The following is a 17,168-nucleotide window of genomic DNA, read 5'->3' as shown; positions in this document are numbered from 1 at the left end:
TTTTGCTTACACCTAAGCTGATGTGTACCCTTAAGGGTGCCCTTTTTACCCAGGCCCCTTTCCACGGCTAGTCATGCCTGCTCAGAGCTACCCTTTGGAAAAATTGAAGTATTTTTCAAAGTCACCCACCAGAGCTTTGGAATTTTTGATGTGGTTTCCAGCCCTCCTTTCTTTTAGGCCACCTGAGGCTACAGCAGCCACCAGTATTCTAAACGAAGCGTCATATTTTCCCCAAATCTTTTTAGAATAGCGTTCTTTTAGAACCCCCAAGGAAACAGCATCCATCAGTTATCTGAATCAAGCATCATACTTTCCCCAAATACTAGAATGTGGAGGAGCTGGAAGAATGATTTGTCAGTCCTTGTTTTTTTATTCACAACCCCTAGAGCACATGATGTTTGTGAAGGTGGGTGTTTGCGCTCACAGTTTTCTCAGGGCTTGGTGTGGTGGCGGCCACTGAGGAACTGGAGTTATGTTTGTGTGGTTGGTTTTTGCCAGAGTCTTTTGTTTTGTCCTTGGGTTTGATGTGTATGAGGTTTGGACTGCCCTGATGCTTCATCTGAAGCGTGAACTGGTCGGGATTCCCAGGTGATGGTGGTAGTTCAGGATCCTGAGGGCAGGAGACAGGCAGAGCCCCCAGCATGATCAGTCAGGAGATGGAGTCCCAGGGGTCTATGCATCAGAACACTTACTGGAGGGTGAGTAGGGATTTTTGTAGAGAAAGTACAATGGTTCAAGGGAGAACACTAGATTTCTTTCCAGATTAACTGATGACTCAAGGTTTTCTTTAGGCTAGACAATAGGAGCTGATCACTCTTGGCTATGGGTGATGTTTTCTTCCAGGGAGCTCACAATGCAACTAGGCTGCTTCAGTATTTTGGACACCAATCAAGGATTCCTTACTAGAATTGGTCTGATAACTGATGAGCTGGGTGTGGGCAGGCATAGGTTCATTAAGATCTGGAGCGGAGATTCCCATGATGCCGTGCTTCCCTGCTTTTTCGGGTCCCAGAGTTCAGTACAGTTCTCTGTTCTCCATTCTGTATGCAAACTGAGATGTCTCCATGTCCCATCTTTCATGTAGATGAGGCTAGGGGAGTAGTCTCTGTTCTTCATTCTGTATGCTAATAGAGATGTCTTAATCTTGCAACCTGGTCAGGAAGGGTCTAAGTGTGTCTCCCATCCACCCTTTACAACTGTATGCGAGTTTTTTCCTCTGATGGATTTTGGCCCCAGAACTCTCTCGACTGATCAAATCTCCTCTCGGGGCGGTCCTATGGGGGCATGGTTTAAGGGGTCAAGGGCTGGGGTTAGGGTTTGATTGATGGTAGGGCTCTTATACTACTAAGAGCAGGATGAAGTCCAGCTCGAAGAAGTGGGCATGGGGGTTACCTTGTAAATTATCAGCTCGGTCCGGGACCACCTCAGCTGCTATCTCAAGTCCCGATGGTACCTCTATTACTAGAAGAGAACTGGTCACCATGTGATCTGGCTGCTACCCCCGCCCCTAGAACGCCTTCCCAATTTCCCTCTGCCCCTCCTTCCAGCAATATCCCTCAGCTGTGACTTACAGCAGGGTCCTTCAAGGTGCTCCCTGCCCCCAATTCATCCAGGCAGAGGAGAGGAAGCAGCTGGGTGGAAAGTCAGTCCCCAAGATTACTGGGATCATTTTACCTTTGGCCTCGTGTCCCACGAAGGCTAGGAAAGGTGTTGTGCACACGCTGGGTGCTGACGTGAAGCACAGTGTGGCAGAAATGCTACCCTGGCTCTTTGCCTGCATGGCTGGTGGTAGCTGGGGTGGGCAGATCTGGGGCTTCCTGTGAATCTCTGCTCTCCCTGTACAGGCTGCAGAGGAACCTGGCTGGGGCCAGTGCCTCGGGGCGGGTGGGGCGCGGAAAGGAACCAGGGTGAGACCTTTGGGATGCAGGATCTCTCCCTCAGGCCTGCCCCTGCTTCAGGTGTTGGGCTTGCCCAGGGCCAGGACAGAGGAGACTCTCTGGCCACAGAGCCCTCCCGCATTTGGCTGCAAGGAGCCTTAGTTCCCCCTTTGTCCCAAGGAGGTGGGAAGTTGGGTGGGTTTGTGTGTGGGCAGAGGAGGCCTGTCTGCCCTCTCCCCCCGCTGGGAGTTTGCATGTGGCACTGAGCCCCGGACTTATGGGGCAGGGAGGGATAATAGGAAGTAGAGCGCCAGCCCTTTTCTTACCTATCAGCTTCTGGGCAGCTGCTGCTCTCAGGGCAGCCTTCTTGTCAGCCTCCCTGGGCAGTCCTGGAGCTGGGAAGCCAAGAATCCAATTAGTCTCAAGTCACACATCCTCCCCAGGCTGAGGGGAGCTGCTTGCTATGGAGATGAGGAACCCCTGGCTGTCCAAGCTCTCTCCCCCTTGACTCCTCCCATGTGACAGAGCTGACTTGTAGGGGAGCCATCCTCAAGGGCGGGGGATGGGGCTGAGTCAGTGAGGGGGTTCCCTGGAGGAGGGAAACCCCTCTGTACCTAGGTCCTCCCACCCCCCTGTCCTGCAGGGCCCACGCCCCAGAGCTCACTCACCAGGGTCCTGCAGGCATCGCTCAGGAAAGTGGGGATGGCGTGGTCCGCCCTCTCGGCCAGCTGGCTCCGCACAAGCGTGCACAGGGGCTAATAGCTGAGGAAGTGTGTGAAGCACAGCAATGTCACCCTGCACATCTGCCGGAGAGGGCGAGAAGGGAGCTGGTGACCCACCCTGAGCGCCAACTCGCATGCTCTGCATGGCTTGGGGAGACTCCACTGTGCTGGAGCAGCAAGGAGCCACTTCTTTGCAGACCCTCCTCTGGCCTGACAGTTGTTCCCCAGACCCCCACAGCCCCCATCTCCAGTTTAGCTGAGTTGAGAGAAACCAGGCCCGACTGCTGGGGCCGGGGAGGGACAGTCCTGGAGCAGGGAAGGGGCCATTCCCTGTGGGTCCCTAATGGGCCGTTAACAGCAACGCTCGGTGACCAATGTACTTGGTCTCCCCTCACTCCCAGGCACTACTGGGGGCTGCTACGTGGGGGGGGGGCGGGAGGGGATTGCTGCAGGAGGCTGGCCATTCCTAGACAGGAGCTAGCACACAAGTGAGGGCAGGGCAGCAGCAATGGAGAGCCAGCCGGCCTCAGCGACCTGCCCTTCCCTGAGGCCCTGCTTGGGTCAGGTCACTTGCTAGGGGCCACAGATAAACCTGGGCCTGGCCACTAAACAGAGCAGGCTGTAAAATGGAGCCAAAGCCATGGAGAGTCTGATTGGGCAGGGAGGCTGGAGGTGCCTGTGGGGAATGGAGGAGGAGAAGAGAACCCCACAGCTACACTCTGAGGGCTGACAGAGCTCTGTGTGGGGTGGGGAAGGGCTGGACTAGTGTGGGGGTCTCTGTCCTGGGTGCCACAGGTCAGCACTGAGAAGATCTGGCGATTGGAGGGCAGAGTTTGCACCACTCTTGCCATGTTGTTTAATGCCCCCAGCCACTCCTGCCCCTATGAGCCCTAAGCTGCACTCACCTGAGCCACCTGGGGATCCCCATCCTGTAGGTGAATGAGCAGCATCCTCATGCTCTCCTCCACCTCAGCCCTAAAGAGGGACGACTTCTTGCAAACAAATTTGCTGAGGTGGCCAAAGAGCTCCATGGAGGCCCGCCTCAGGCCACTGTTCTCCTACAGACGGGGGGCAGGATGGTTAGAGGGGAACAGGCTCAGGTCCTCACATGCTTTGGGAATCAGCCTGGCAGATGAAGAGCCAGAGAGGTGTCAGCTAGTTGAAATGACAGGGCAGTTCTCTGCAAACTCCCCTCCTTCCTGCTGGGCCCCAGGGCTGCTGAACAATTGTAGGCCCAGAGCCCAAGAATGATTCTATCCCTGCCTCCCTGGGCAGAAGAGCTGAGCTGCCCCACAAGTCCAGGAACATGCCTCCATTGGACACTGAGCCCCCTCCGTGTGAGGGCAGGTCCTGAGCATCTCCCCCTGTGGGGGGCCCTACAGTGCCATGGGGCCTGCCCTGCTTGGTACTTACATCCTCAAAGAACGTTCTCGCCTGCAGGGCCAGCAGGATCTCAACATGCGCCTTCAGAGACATCTTGGGGTCCCGCAGCATCCAGCAGAGCCCTTACATGGCATCCAGAATGGCGCGGGGGTCACAGCATTCGCACACGGCGCAGACAAAGCTCCCCAGGATCTGGTCTCGTTTCTTCCTGACTTGCAGAGAAGGGGTTGGACGCCGCTCGGTGAGCAACACTCTGTCAGCCTGAGTGGAACCACAGTCCGACCAAGTCAGCCTACAGCCCAGTCTGCTCCACAGAAGCCATGGGCTGGGGAGAAGGGGAACCAGGAGCTTCCTACCCAGCCCTCTCTGCCTAGTATCCTGCCATTCCAGACCCACCTTGTCCGGGAACTCGGTTACCGAGTTCCTGAGGCCGTGCAGCGCTCTGCCTCGAATGTGGATGTTGCTGACCTCTGCCTGCTGCAGCATGGCCTTCACAACCTGCTTCCGCATGGCCTTGGGCTCCTTCTCCATCAGCAAGGGACTGCCGAGGAACTAAAGGGACCAAAAGGAGCTGTCAGAGAGGGCTGGGCAAGGCCAGTGGGTCCTAGCCTGGCCAGAGCAAGGGGAAGGCAGTGTGATCAGGGGCCAGGGGGTGATTTAGATCCATAACGACTGCTGTTCACAAGAGGTTGGTTTCACTGAGCTTAACTGAAGCGACACAAGCAGGGGAGACCACTCCCTCTGGTTCCAGTGGGGTGCTCCCAAACCCCACCACAGAGCCCCCTGCAGAGGGATTAATTTACAAGCAATACACCACCAGGACCATCTCTCATTAGCTGACCAGCTATTGGCCTCCTGTTCCATCAGCTTCTGGGCCTGATTAACGCTCCCCCGGCACCTCCAGGCTCACCTCTGCCAACAGGACAGTGCAGGCCATGCGTTCGCGCTCCTGGCTGGCCTGGAGGCTGGGAAGGAGGAGCCACGGGATGCTCTTCAGGGCTTGCTTTGGGTGGATCATCATGGCTCTGGGAGAGAACAATAGCTTGTGCTCATGTGTGCACGACAACCCTGCACATGCCGGAATCCGGCCTGGTCCCCGTCACCCCCTCCCATCTCTGCCCCACTGGGCTCCAGAGCGAGAACTTGACTCCTCCAGCCTCTGTCCTCACCTGCTAAGGAGAGCGAACCTGTCGGGCTGGGCCTCCTCTAGCAGCTGCCAGCCTTACTCCTGATCCATTAGCTCCACAGCTGGCTGACTGCCCCTGACGTGCAGCACCTGCGCCAGGGCCTGCACAGCCATGCTGGGAAGAGAAGGGGGTAGGAGATGGTGATGCGGGGATGCCTGCTCTCTGGGCGGAGTGTGGGGGCAGGACTCCCGTGCTGCAGCAGTGAAAGGATCAGGGTGAGAATAGAAGCTGCTCTACTTCTGCCTTTGGTTCTCCGCTCCCCAATTGTGTGGGCAGGGGGGAGTGTCTGCATATGTGACCTACACTCACCTCCAAAGATGTGAAAATTCCTCCCACTCCTGCCCAGGAAACTGACCCTGGGGAGAAAAGTACATGCAGTGCCCCCCTGAACACCCTGCTGCTCTGAGCCCTGCCCCCATGAGCTGCCCACTCTGAGGAGCTCTCTGGTTCCAGGAGTATCCAGGGGCAGCTCTACCCACTCCTAAGTATGAGAAGTCTGGCTGATCTGAACCCTCGGTCCCCCAAAGGCATTGGGGGTCCCTGGACAACAAGGATCCAAGCAGGAAACTTCCCCCTCCTCAGGGCTAGCACAGACACTGCGTGGGTGCTGGAATCCATCAGCCCCATACGTTACCTGCGGGGACTGGCATCACTGGGCAAGTCCTGCTGGGCTCCCGAGAGATGCCGTGCCGGGGTGCAGGCTATGGCGAGGAAGCAAGAGGCCAACAGGTCATCCTCGAGTCCCTCCAGCATGTCCGCTTGCCCCAGGGCCCCAAGCAGCTGCCACAGGCCGCGTGCGGTCTGGAAGGGAACAAGATACAGTCAGAAGGCCATGGCCATGTGCAGAATGCAGCCAGGAAAGAGAGCTGAATGCCAGCGCTGGGAACTTACCGCTGAGGACAGCTGGGCTGGCTGGGGCAGCTGCTGTCCTGGCTCTGTCTAGCATTAGCCTGGCCCTTCTCTGAGCTGTCCCAGCAGGATGTACAGTACCTCCTTGGTCAGCGTGGGGTCTGCACCTAGGAATCTCCAGATGACCTTGGCCTGGCTGTGATGGACAGAGGGACGGCAGGGAAAGAATTAACACAGAGGAGGGGCCCAGTTGGTGCACACCAGGGATGATGCCCTCCGAGGGGTGATAGGCCAGAAGCATCAGGTTGAGCCTGCTCGTGGCTGATCTCAAGGCCTTTCAGGCACTGGCCAATCTTAAGGGTTTCATATCCTCCTGCCTGGGCACTGCAAGGGGGTGCCGTGTCACAGCAAGGGGTGGGCGGAGGTGGCCAGACTCACTTCTCCCAGCTGGGGGGGGGGCCCTACCCCCACTGTGGGTTTCTGGCAGGCAAGGGCCAGGAGGAGCTGGGCACGCTCAGAAACAAGTCAGCGGTCACATAGAATCATAGATTATTAGGGTTGGAAGAGACCTCAGGAGATCATCTAGTCCAACCCCCTGCTCAAAGCAGCACCAATCCCCAAATCGCCCCCTCAAGGATTGAACTCACAACCCTGGGTTTAGCAGGCCAATGCTCAAACCACTGAGCTATCCATCCCCGCCACATAGCCCGGCGGAAGCCATGGATAAACTATCCTAGCAATTGACTGAGCTGAGGGAGGTTTGGTACCTTGAAACCCCCAGCCTTGAGCCAGCTCCATAGCACTAAGTGTCCCAATCCCACTGCCCAGTGACAGCCCCACTCCCCTAGATATCCTGGCTGCACCTCCCCTTGTGACAGCACACCTGGGCTACTTCAGCACCAGAGTGGGATCTAAGCATCTAGGATGCATTTCCATCCTCAATGTCAATCCGTGTCCACTGGGCAAAGAGTCAGTAGACTCAGGGGACCCCACTGTGGGCTCTGTTCCCCTAGCTGCGGGATGAGACTAGAGACAGGGCACATTTCCCAGGGAGTGAGCCGGGCAAGCCAGACGCCTGGGATCAAAGCCTGCAAACCATTACAGGGCCGTTCCCAGTGGCCGCCCTGCACACAGGGGATGGATGGGTCCCATTGATCAATGATGGTGAGAAGGGACGTCTCCCCTCCACATCATCCCTTGTGCCCCTGGAATTCTAGGCACGGGGCAAGATGGAGCTGCCTGAGATGTCCAATGCCCAGCCATTCCTTGACCCTGTACCTCTGATTCTTTCTCTCTCAGCACCGCCTCCATGACGCCCGCCAGCTGGTCAGCACACTCCCCCTTCTCCAGAAGGCCCAGCAGCAGGATGAAGCTGAAGGGTCTGAGGTCACGCAACGGCAGGTGCTTCGCTATGAGCTGTAGGGAAAGGCATAGGCCGATTGTGAGCAGTGAGCCCCGGCCCAGGGATGTGGGTTTTCTTTTTGGGCAACAGAGGCACTGGCAGCCTGTGCCCAGGGCTGTGTGAGTGGGCATTGGAGCCCATACCCAGGACTTGCCATCTGCCGGCTCCTCATCAGGGAAGGAGACAATAACCTCCCTTTCTCATGGGTGTGTCTTTCTCTCCAGCCACAGTCTCCTTTACTCACCATAGCAATGTGGGCACGGCTCTCTCTGTAGCTGGCATCCTTCTGCATCTTGCTCAGCACGGTCGCCACCGCCTCTGTCTTGGTGTGCACGATGGCTGCACAAGAAACCAGCAGTGCTCAGGCAAAGCTCTCGGGGTCGGATTCTTCCCCTTCCCATTGAGCCAGGTCAGAAGTGACAAAGAGCCAGACTTCGGCCATAGCTGGGAACTCGCAGCTAGGGTGAGCTCTCAGCTGGCTCCTGAGCCAACTGCCCAACTATCACCCTGCTGTAGAAGTTGTGTTGGGGCTGGCCTGGGATCAGGGGAAGTCCCAGATGGGCCCAGGTACCTGGTGAAGGGCAGATGCCAGGTCAGCCTGGTAGGTAACAACCCACTTCTACTCTGTGTCCCTCTGGTCAGGGATGGGATGAAGGCACCACATTCTCTCTGTAGCCCTGCTCGCTAGGTAACGGCCAGGGCTGTGAGGACTGAGAAGTGGCGACTGCTTCCGCTCCATCTTACCTTTGCAAGCCGTGAAGAGCCAGTAGAGAGCCTGAGATGTCCAGTATCTGGTGGCCTCCTGATCATCAGAAGCCTGGCTTGTCTGAAGCCCTGCCATGTAGCCCTGCTCTGCCATGGGTTTCAGGTCCTAACGGGCCACCAAACAGAAAATCAGGGCATGGGTTGGGGCGAGCGTAGTCTGTCTGCATCACCCCCACACCCCCTGCCTTGAGTGCGTTGGGGGGACAGCAGGGTCTGTGCTGCTCACCTCAGTGATGGCTTTGAAAAGATAGAAGATGAAGAGCTGGACACTGGTTCTCACTACTCGGCTCCTCTCCGGGGCCCGAGGAGAGCAGATCCAAGGCTGCAAGTGCTGGGGAGCAGGGAGAAAGCCATGTGAGCGGCAGCAATGCCAGGGCGACCCCCAGAACCTGCTTCCTACCCTAGCAGGGAGAGGACATGGAGTATTTAACCCCTTCTCCTCTGCTTTTGGACACTGGAACTCAGTGCTCCTCTCCTGTCTGGGGGGCATTGGGACAGGTCTGAGGGTCGTGGGCTCTGCGCTTTGAGGATTCTTCCCATGGATCCTGTCGGGTCTTGGGGCTGTTTTGTTCAGGGGCACAGGGGCACCAGCCCAAATTTAGGAGGCCAAAGTGACACGCTCTGGAGCAGGAGTAGGATTGTCTTGCTAGCCCCTAGGGAGTTGGCAGAGGTGCTGGTATTAGAGCAGTGGTGGCCAATCGCCTGCCCTGGACAGGCTGGGGGCCAGGCCGGGGGATAACTCCACCTGGGTCCTGGCGCTGTGCTTCTAGCTCCTCTGCTTCCTGGAGAGGAAGCCCCAGACCTGCCTTTCCCGGCTCCTGCCGTGCCCTGGGTCACCTCCATATTGGCCCAGAAGATGTCTTCCTCCTACAGAGCGCCAGGTACTTGGACCGCTTGGCCTGGCCACAAGCTGCTTCCCCCCCCCCCCAGCGGGGACAGAGAGGCGACTCTCCTCCTGGGGAAGCCAGCAGCTGCTTCCCACTGGCTCTGGAGCCACCTCCGCAGCCTTCTTCCCCAGCATCTGACAGAGCCTCTCCATCCTGGAACTGAGTGGGGACCAGCCATGAGTCTAAGGAAAAGGCAGTCTCTCACTAACAGGCCTGCCTGCTCTTCCCCCACCTCCCTTCCGCTGGGGCAGCACCCTCTCACTGCATTCCCCACCACGGGGCACAGGGACTGCAATCTACACACACTGGCAGCAGCTCACAGCACAGGCTGCTCACAAACCCCCACTGAGGCACTGTGACACTGGGGGAGTCTCATTCTTTCAGAGCAGTGGGGTTTTCACTCTCCCCCGCCCCAGATCACAGGCCCTCCCAGGCTAGAGAAAGAACAGAACCTGGGAAGCCACGTGAGCTTGCCCTGGGAACTCATTCCCAGCTAAACGTCACAAGGTCCCAATCATATGAGGCATGAGCCCCCTCAGTTCCCACTGACTGGGGTTGTGGGTGTTCAGCAGCTGGCAGGGTCTGAACCCCACCCAGAGACTCTCAGCCTGGGGAACAGTCTCCTACAAGGGAAGGGCTGGGAGCCCTATTGCTGGGCTATTTCCACCATGCTGGAGGTGGCTCTGGAGAACACCCTGCAAATAACATGCTGTCTAGGCCCAGAGTGAAGGGCTGCAGGGAGCTTTGTTAATGAATCTAGTCTCACTTGGAGGAGATTCCCCCCCTCCCTCTGCCCCCATTTCTGCCCCTCCCCCAGCGGAACGGGGAAGCCTTTGAGAAAATGCTCCATGCCACTGATTAGCTCTAGATAGCACAGTGCTGGGAGGCAGATGCTCAGCGTTGGTCTGGCCCTGGCCCTCTTCCTCACTCTCCTGCACCAAGGGGGGCTGGAAAGGGAGCTGCACAATGCCCTGCTAAAGGATGGATAAACTCAGGCCAGCAGCCGGGGTCCAGATCACTGACATACAGCGGGCAGGATGCCTCCCATCTCAAGGTCTCCTAGCACCTCACACACATTCATGAAGCCTGATAAGCCAAGGCCTATAGGGGAGGGACTCCAACCCCACTGACAGAAAACTGTGGCCTGGGCAATGACAGAGCCAGGGATGGAGCACAGGAGGCCTGTGTCCAGTGTCCAGGACCCTGAACTGATCACTAGAGGAACATTCCTTTCCAGAGATGGCAATTGCAAGCAGGACACTATTCCCAGTCTCCCTGGTGCTGAGAGGGAGTGTGACCTGCTGGAGCTACTGAGGCAGGGGATTGGGAGTCAAGATTCCTGGCTTTCATGGGCGGTTTTCCTATTGACTTATGGGACCTTGGGCAAGCCATTTTCCCTCTCTGTGTTTCAGTCCTCAGCAGTAAAATGAGGATCTAATAATTATTCACTATTGTAAAGCGCTGTGAGATTTACCCAGGAAAAGCCGCTCTGTGAGTGCTGTGCAGCACTGGGACATTAATGGTCAGTGCCAAATTCCTAGAGTTTAGATCTGAACTTTCAGTTCAGTGCAGAGTGAGGAGCCCAGCCATAGATGTTGGATTGAGGATCAGCCCTTCCTGGGGTGGGAAATGAGCCAGGAGGCTTTTCCATCCCTAGCCCGTGGATGAACAATAGAGGATTTTTAAAATAGGAACTGGGTTTTTTTAAACTAAACTCACCACAGGTTTTTTCATTAAAAATAAACCTGCTTAAAATTCAATTTGAATTTGATAACCTATGTTGAGGCCTACATTTATTATAATCTCTTAAAATAATTTCAGGAGAATAGAAAAAAATCCATATTAGGTTGTCCATATTTACTGTCAAGTATTAAGGACAGTCAGACTACTTGAAGCACCTGAAACCAGAGTTAGTGGAAGTGCTAGAGCAGCTTTAGACAGCAGTAACCCTTCCTCTGGAAGTGCAGAAGGAATATTTGCTTCCTTTCGGTTTATTCATCTAGTTCAATTCAATGACTAGTTAATTGAATTGAAGAAACACATTGGGAGTGGACAAAGAAAGCAAACTTGTTTTCTTCCTTCAATCTAGGAATAAACACTAGATGTGAGGGGATGAGATCTACCAGCTCATAAATCTGGAAGGATATGGTGACCAGAATGTATCAATTCAGTTCACTAACTGCAGATAGTATTTCCTTTCTTTCAGCAATAAGGTAGTTTTAAATGCAAAACATTTTTGATGAATGTTTTTCTTATGCTTCCCTTTCTGGCTCGGCCGCAGCATTGCTGTGTAACCAACTCTTGCTCTTTACCTCTGTTTCACCACCTCTGTTTGGGATAGAGACACTTTTCTAACTCCTAGCAGTAGTGTGATTTGAGTCCATCATAAGTGTTAGACACCTTTGAGCTCCGAAGGTGCTGGTGACTTCCTGCTTCTCCCCCATCCAGAGCCAATATCACATCTTTGGGTTTGGAAATTCTCAGCACTCCTCAATCATCTACTGCCTTCAGTTGTTCTTTAGATTTAGAGCCTTGGATGCTAGCAGGACTGGAATTTGTTACTGGGTTCCTGGCTTTTCCTAGTCAATGAGGGTCTCAGTCTGGCCTCCAAAGTTCAGAATCCCAGAAGTAGACAGCCAGGTGGATTGATTTACACCATTGATTTTAATCATGTTTTGCATTTGTACTTTTTAGTTATTTTCCTAATGACAGGCTGATTCTCATTAGTACATTATATCTATGCACATTTATTTAAGCAATTATATGGCTTAATTCACATTTCTTGTATTTAATTTTTACATTTTTATTTTGTTGGAAAATGGGAAATGATACATTTATTTCCTAGATGATGATGGATTTTTTACTTGTGATTTGTCTATGCCCTGTTTTGATGGAAATTCAAGTGCTCTTAAAATGCACAAAAACAGCATTTTCAATTTGTTTATTAATTGAATAAAACTACCTTCAATGTGCTGGATTTGTTGAAACATATTTGTCATTTAAAACTAACTGATTTAAGGAAGTATCTGCAGTTAGTGAAATGAACTGATTATATCTGGTCTTCGTGTCTGTCAGATTTTAGAACTAATAGATCTGATCCCCTCATGTTTAGTATTTATTTATAAACTGGAAGAGGAAAACAAAATTTCCTTCTTTTTCCACTCCCAGTCAGTTTCTGAAATTTGAATGAAATTGTTATTGAACTCAACTAACTGAATCAACTGAAAAGAAGAAAATAGTCTTTCTGTTCCTGCAGAAGAGGCTGCTGCTGTCAAAAGCTGGTTACCATTTCAGCAAACTCTGGTTCCAGCCAAAGACTGCCACGAGTTCAGTGGTTTGATTTCCATTAAAACTTGGCAGCACACGTGGACATGGTTCTACCTCTGAACCAATAGCAATTGCACTGGATAATGCCGCAAAACCTAAATTTTATTGTCAAATCATCTGTCATTCCTCTTCTGCTCTTAGTCTTTTATAAGTTTCAGATCAACAAAATCTTCCCCTTGACAGTCACTGTCCATGTGATGCTGCAGGCAGAGTAGCCTGAGCAGTAACATTGTGACATCCGAGGTATTTCAGCCACTCATCACACACTCACTCCAATAACCCTGACCTTAAATGCTAACCCTATGGCCTGCCTTGGTCATCTCCCCTATTGAAAAAGACAGTTACTCACTGCTGTTGTTCAAGGTGTGTTGCTCATATCCATTCCAATTAGGTGAGCGCACACGACGTGCATGTTCGTCGGAAGATTTTTACCCTAGCAACACTCGATGGGTCAGCTGGGACGCCTCCTGGAGTGGCACCATGATGGCGCTGGATATATACCCCTGCCGACCCAACAGCCCTTCAGTTCTTTCTTGCCGGCTACTCTGACAGAGGGGAAGGAGGGGGGTTTGGAATGGATATGAGCAACACATCTCGAAGAACAACAGTTACAAAGGTGAGTAACCATCTTTTCTTCTTCAAGTGCTTGCTCATATCGATTCCAATTAGGTGACTTCCAAGCCTTACCTAGGCGGTGAGGTCGGAGTGGGATGTCGCAGAACGTAGGACTGCTGAGCCAAACGCTGCGTTATCCGTGAACAGTTGCACCAATGTGTAATGTGACGCAAAAGTGTGAACCGATGACCAGGTAGCTGCATGACATATCTCCTGGATGGGTATATGAGCCAGGAAAGTGGCCGATGAAGCTTGAGCCTGAGTAGAGTGGGCGGTGAGGTGGCTAGCTGGAACGTGGGCCAAGTCATAGCAGGCATGGATACAGGATGTCACCCAAGATGAAATTTGCTACGAGGAGACCGGCAGGCCCTTCATTCGATCTGCCACCATTACGAAGAGCTGGGGCGTCCTTCGAAATGGCTTTGTTCTTTTGATATAAAAGGCGAGAGCCCTGTGGACCTCTAAGGAGTGCAGTTGCTGTTCCCGACGCAACAAGTGGGGCTTCGGGAAGAAGACTGGAAGGAAGATGTCTTGATTGACATAAAAGGCCGACACCATCACAGGGAGGAAGGCGGGGTGTGGTCGCAGCTGTACCTTCTCCTTATGAAACACTGTATAGGGTGGGTCCGCTGTGAGGGCCCAAAGCTCGGACACTCGTCTCGCCAATGTAATGGTGACGAGGAAGGCTGTCTTCCAGGAGAGGTACAGCAGCGAGCAGGTGGCTAGCAGTTCGAAGGGAGCACCCATAAGCTTGGCTAGAATGAGATTGAAGTCCCAGGTCAGGGCAGGACGTCGAACCTGCGGGTACAAACATTCCAAGCCCTTGAGGAACTTTGAAATCATAGGGTAAGAGAAGCCTGAGCGTCCGTTCTCCCCTGGGTGGAAGGCCGAGATGGCCGCCAGATGCACTTTTATGGATGAAACCGCTAGGCCGTGTTGTTTCAAGGACCAGAGGTAGTCCAGGACCGTAGGGACTGGTGTCTGCGTGGGGACAGCGTTACGTTGAGCGCACCAGCAGGAGAAACGCTTCCACTTGGCCAGGTATGTCAACCTAGTGGAAGGCTTCCTACTGCCTCAGAGTAGCGTAACTCAGACTGGCTTAACCACAGAGCAACCATGCTGTGAGGTGAAGAGACTGCAGGTCTGGATGGTGAAGTCTGCTGTAGTCCTGAGTTATGAGATCCGGCCAAAGTGGTAGGGGAATTGGGTCGGTCACCGACAGGTCGAACAACATGGTGTACCAGTGCTGCCTCGGCCACGCTGGGGCGATCATGATCAGGCGGGCCCTGTCTCTGCAGAGCTTGAGCAGGACCCTGTGGACCAGCGGGAATGGTGGAAAGGTGTAGAACAGATGATTCGTCCATGGTATCAGGAATTCTTCTGAGAGGGAGCCCGGGTAGCGACCCTGGAAGAAGCAGAACACGTGGCATTTCCGATTCTTGTGAGAGGCAAAGAGGTCTATGCAGGGAAACCCCCACTTCCGGAAAACAGAATGGATGATGTCTGGACGAATTGACCACTTGTGGGTTAGGAAGGATCTTCTGAGGTGATCTGCCAGGATGTTCTGAACTCCTGGGAGAAAGGACGCTACCAGGTCGATTGAGTGGTCTATGCAAAACTCCCAGAGTTAAATGGCTTCCTGACAAAGAGAGGAGGAGCGAGCTTGGCCCTGCCTGTTTATATAAAACATGGCTGTTGTGTTGTCCATAAACACTGATGCACAATGGCCTTGGAGTTGATGAGAAAACAACTGGCACACTAGGCGAACTGCTCGCAGCTCCCACACATTGATGTGTAAGGTTAGCTCTTGAGCTGACCAAAGGCCTTGGGTACGGAGACCCTCTAGGTGGGCACCCCAACCCAGAGATGACGCGTCCGTGTTAGGGCCATCGAAGTTTGCGGTGGGTGGAATGGCATTCCTGCACAGACCAGGGTGGGGTTCAGCCACCAGGTCAGGGATGCTAAAATGTTCGAGGGAACCATGATTATCGTGTTCAGGCTGTCTCGGCCCAGTTGGTACGCTGAGGTGAGCCAGGTTTGAAGTGGATGGAGGTGCAGTCTGACGTGATTGGTCACAAAGGTGCAGGCGGCCATGTGGCCTAGGAGACTGAGACAAGTGCGAATCGACATTGTCGGGAAGGTTTGGAGGCCTTGAACAACTGTTGCCATCGCTTGGAAACGAGGCTGTGGCAGGCAAGCTGTGGTGAGTTTGGAGTCCAGAATCACCCTGATGAAGTCTATTCTCTGCGTGGGTACCAGATTCGACTTCTCGGTGTTGATCGTCAGGCCTAGTCTCCTGAAGAGATCTTTGATGATGCAGAGCTGACTGCTCACCTGTGACTCGGAGGACCCTCGAATGAGCCAGTCATCGAGATAGGGGTAGACGTGCACCCAACGACGGCAAAGGGAGGCGGCGACTACCGCCATGCATTTTGTGAATACTCGCGAGGCAGTAGAAAGGCCGAATGGAAGGATCATGAATTGAAAATGTTGATGGTTGACCACGAAACGAAGGTACCGTCTGTGTGGTGGGTAAATTGCGATGTGGAAATATGCATCCTTCATATCGAGGGCGGCATACCAGTCTCCGGGATTCAAGGACAGAATGATGGTCTCCAGGGATACCATGTGGAAAAGACAGTTACTCACCTTTGTAACTGTTGTTCTTTGAGATGTGTTGCTCATATCCATTCCAGTTAGGTGTGCATGCGCCGTGTGCACGTTCGGCGGAGAAACTTTTACCCTAGGAACACTCGGTGGGCCGGCAGGTCGCCCCCTGGAGTGGCGCCACTATGGTGCCTGATATACACCCCTGCCGTTCATTATTGGGGCAGGATAAATAAAGGTTGCCACCTGATTATGTGAATGAGGAACTATGAGACTGCTTTATAACAGAAATGTCTCAATATAAATTAAATGACACTTGCTAGACAAGGGACATGGGTTCCAAAATCCAGTGAGTTGAGAGAGGTTAGGGACTGGTGTGTGTACCTGATGGATGATGGAACCTTTTGAGGGCCTGGAACAACAGTTGCACATCCTCCTCTCTCCACTGTTAAAGAGTAGAGCTAATTTTGATTCCATTAGGAGTCTGTCTAGAGACTACTGAGCTGAATTCATGTTGGACCAATGGTGCACCAGCACCAGGGCTCCCCTACTAAGAGCTGAAATCACTGAAAGAGCTGAACTGAGATCACTGAGTGCTGTGTTAACTAGTGGGGGAGTCTGAAGACCTATAGTGGGGTCCGGTGCCGAGGAGGCGCTTCTGTCCGCCGAGTAGCCAGCGCTCGGTGCAGAAGATGGAGGGAAAAGAAAGTGCCGCTCAATTTTGTTCTCGGCTTAAATGCCTTGCAAATGGGGCACTTAGCTGTGAAATACGATCCCCCAAGACATCGTAAACAGGAGTCGTGTGGATCTCCTGTCAGCAATGGCCGGAGGCCGGGCAAGCACGGACTAAGAACCGGTGAGCCGGGCATGGGCTCCGGCACCGGTTGTGGGGAGGGGCTACTCCCCGAACCCCGCTAACTACGGTTAAACTAGCTATGCTAGCAAAGAAAAAACACATAAGTATAGATAAATATATATATAAAAGGATTATAACTATATATCTAAATACACAATAGCTACGAGTAGCTAGGGAAGCAGAGGTCAGCTAAGCTGCGCTCCACTGTTCCAATGACCGACACGGGCGGTAGGAAGGAACTGAGGAGCGGTTGGGTCGGCAGGGGTGTATATCAGGCACCATAGTGGCACCACTCCAGGGGGCGACCTTCCGGCCCACCGAGTGTTGCTAGGGTAAAAGTTTCTCCGACGAACGTGCACGCGGCGCGCGCATACCTAACTGGAATGGATATGAGCAAGCACTCGAAGAAGAACTTCAACTTTATCATGAACTTGTTGAGTCTTCGCAGGTCTAGGATCGGTCTTAGACCTCCCTTCACCTTGGGGATTAGGAAGTAGCAGGGATAAAACCCCTTGCCCCTCAGGTCTTTTGGTACCTCCTCTATAGCTTCAATGGATAGGAGCATCTGGACCTCCTGTAAGAGGAATTGCTCATGAGAGGGGTCCCTGAAGAGGGATGGGGGGGGGTGGGAAGGTGGGGGTGAAACAAACTGAAGGTGGTATGCCAATTCCACCATGTGCAGGACCCAACG

The 17,168-nt window shown here is 53.5% G+C and overlaps 1 pseudogene; it reads right to left on the bottom strand.

Moving 5' to 3' along the window:
- Positions 1 to 1,336: 1,336 nt before the first annotated feature.
- LOC142046424 (protein maestro-like) lies at positions 1,337 to 4,492 on the bottom strand (annotated as a pseudogene).
- Positions 4,493 to 17,168: the final 12,676 nt, after the last annotated feature.

Source organism: Chelonoidis abingdonii, chromosome 2, assembly GCF_003597395.2.
Source record: "Chelonoidis abingdonii isolate Lonesome George chromosome 2, CheloAbing_2.0, whole genome shotgun sequence".
In the NCBI taxonomy this organism is placed as follows: domain Eukaryota; kingdom Metazoa; phylum Chordata; order Testudines; family Testudinidae; genus Chelonoidis; species Chelonoidis abingdonii.
Note: the sequence above shows the minus strand (reverse complement) of the source record. Positions and strands in the feature narration are given on the sequence as shown.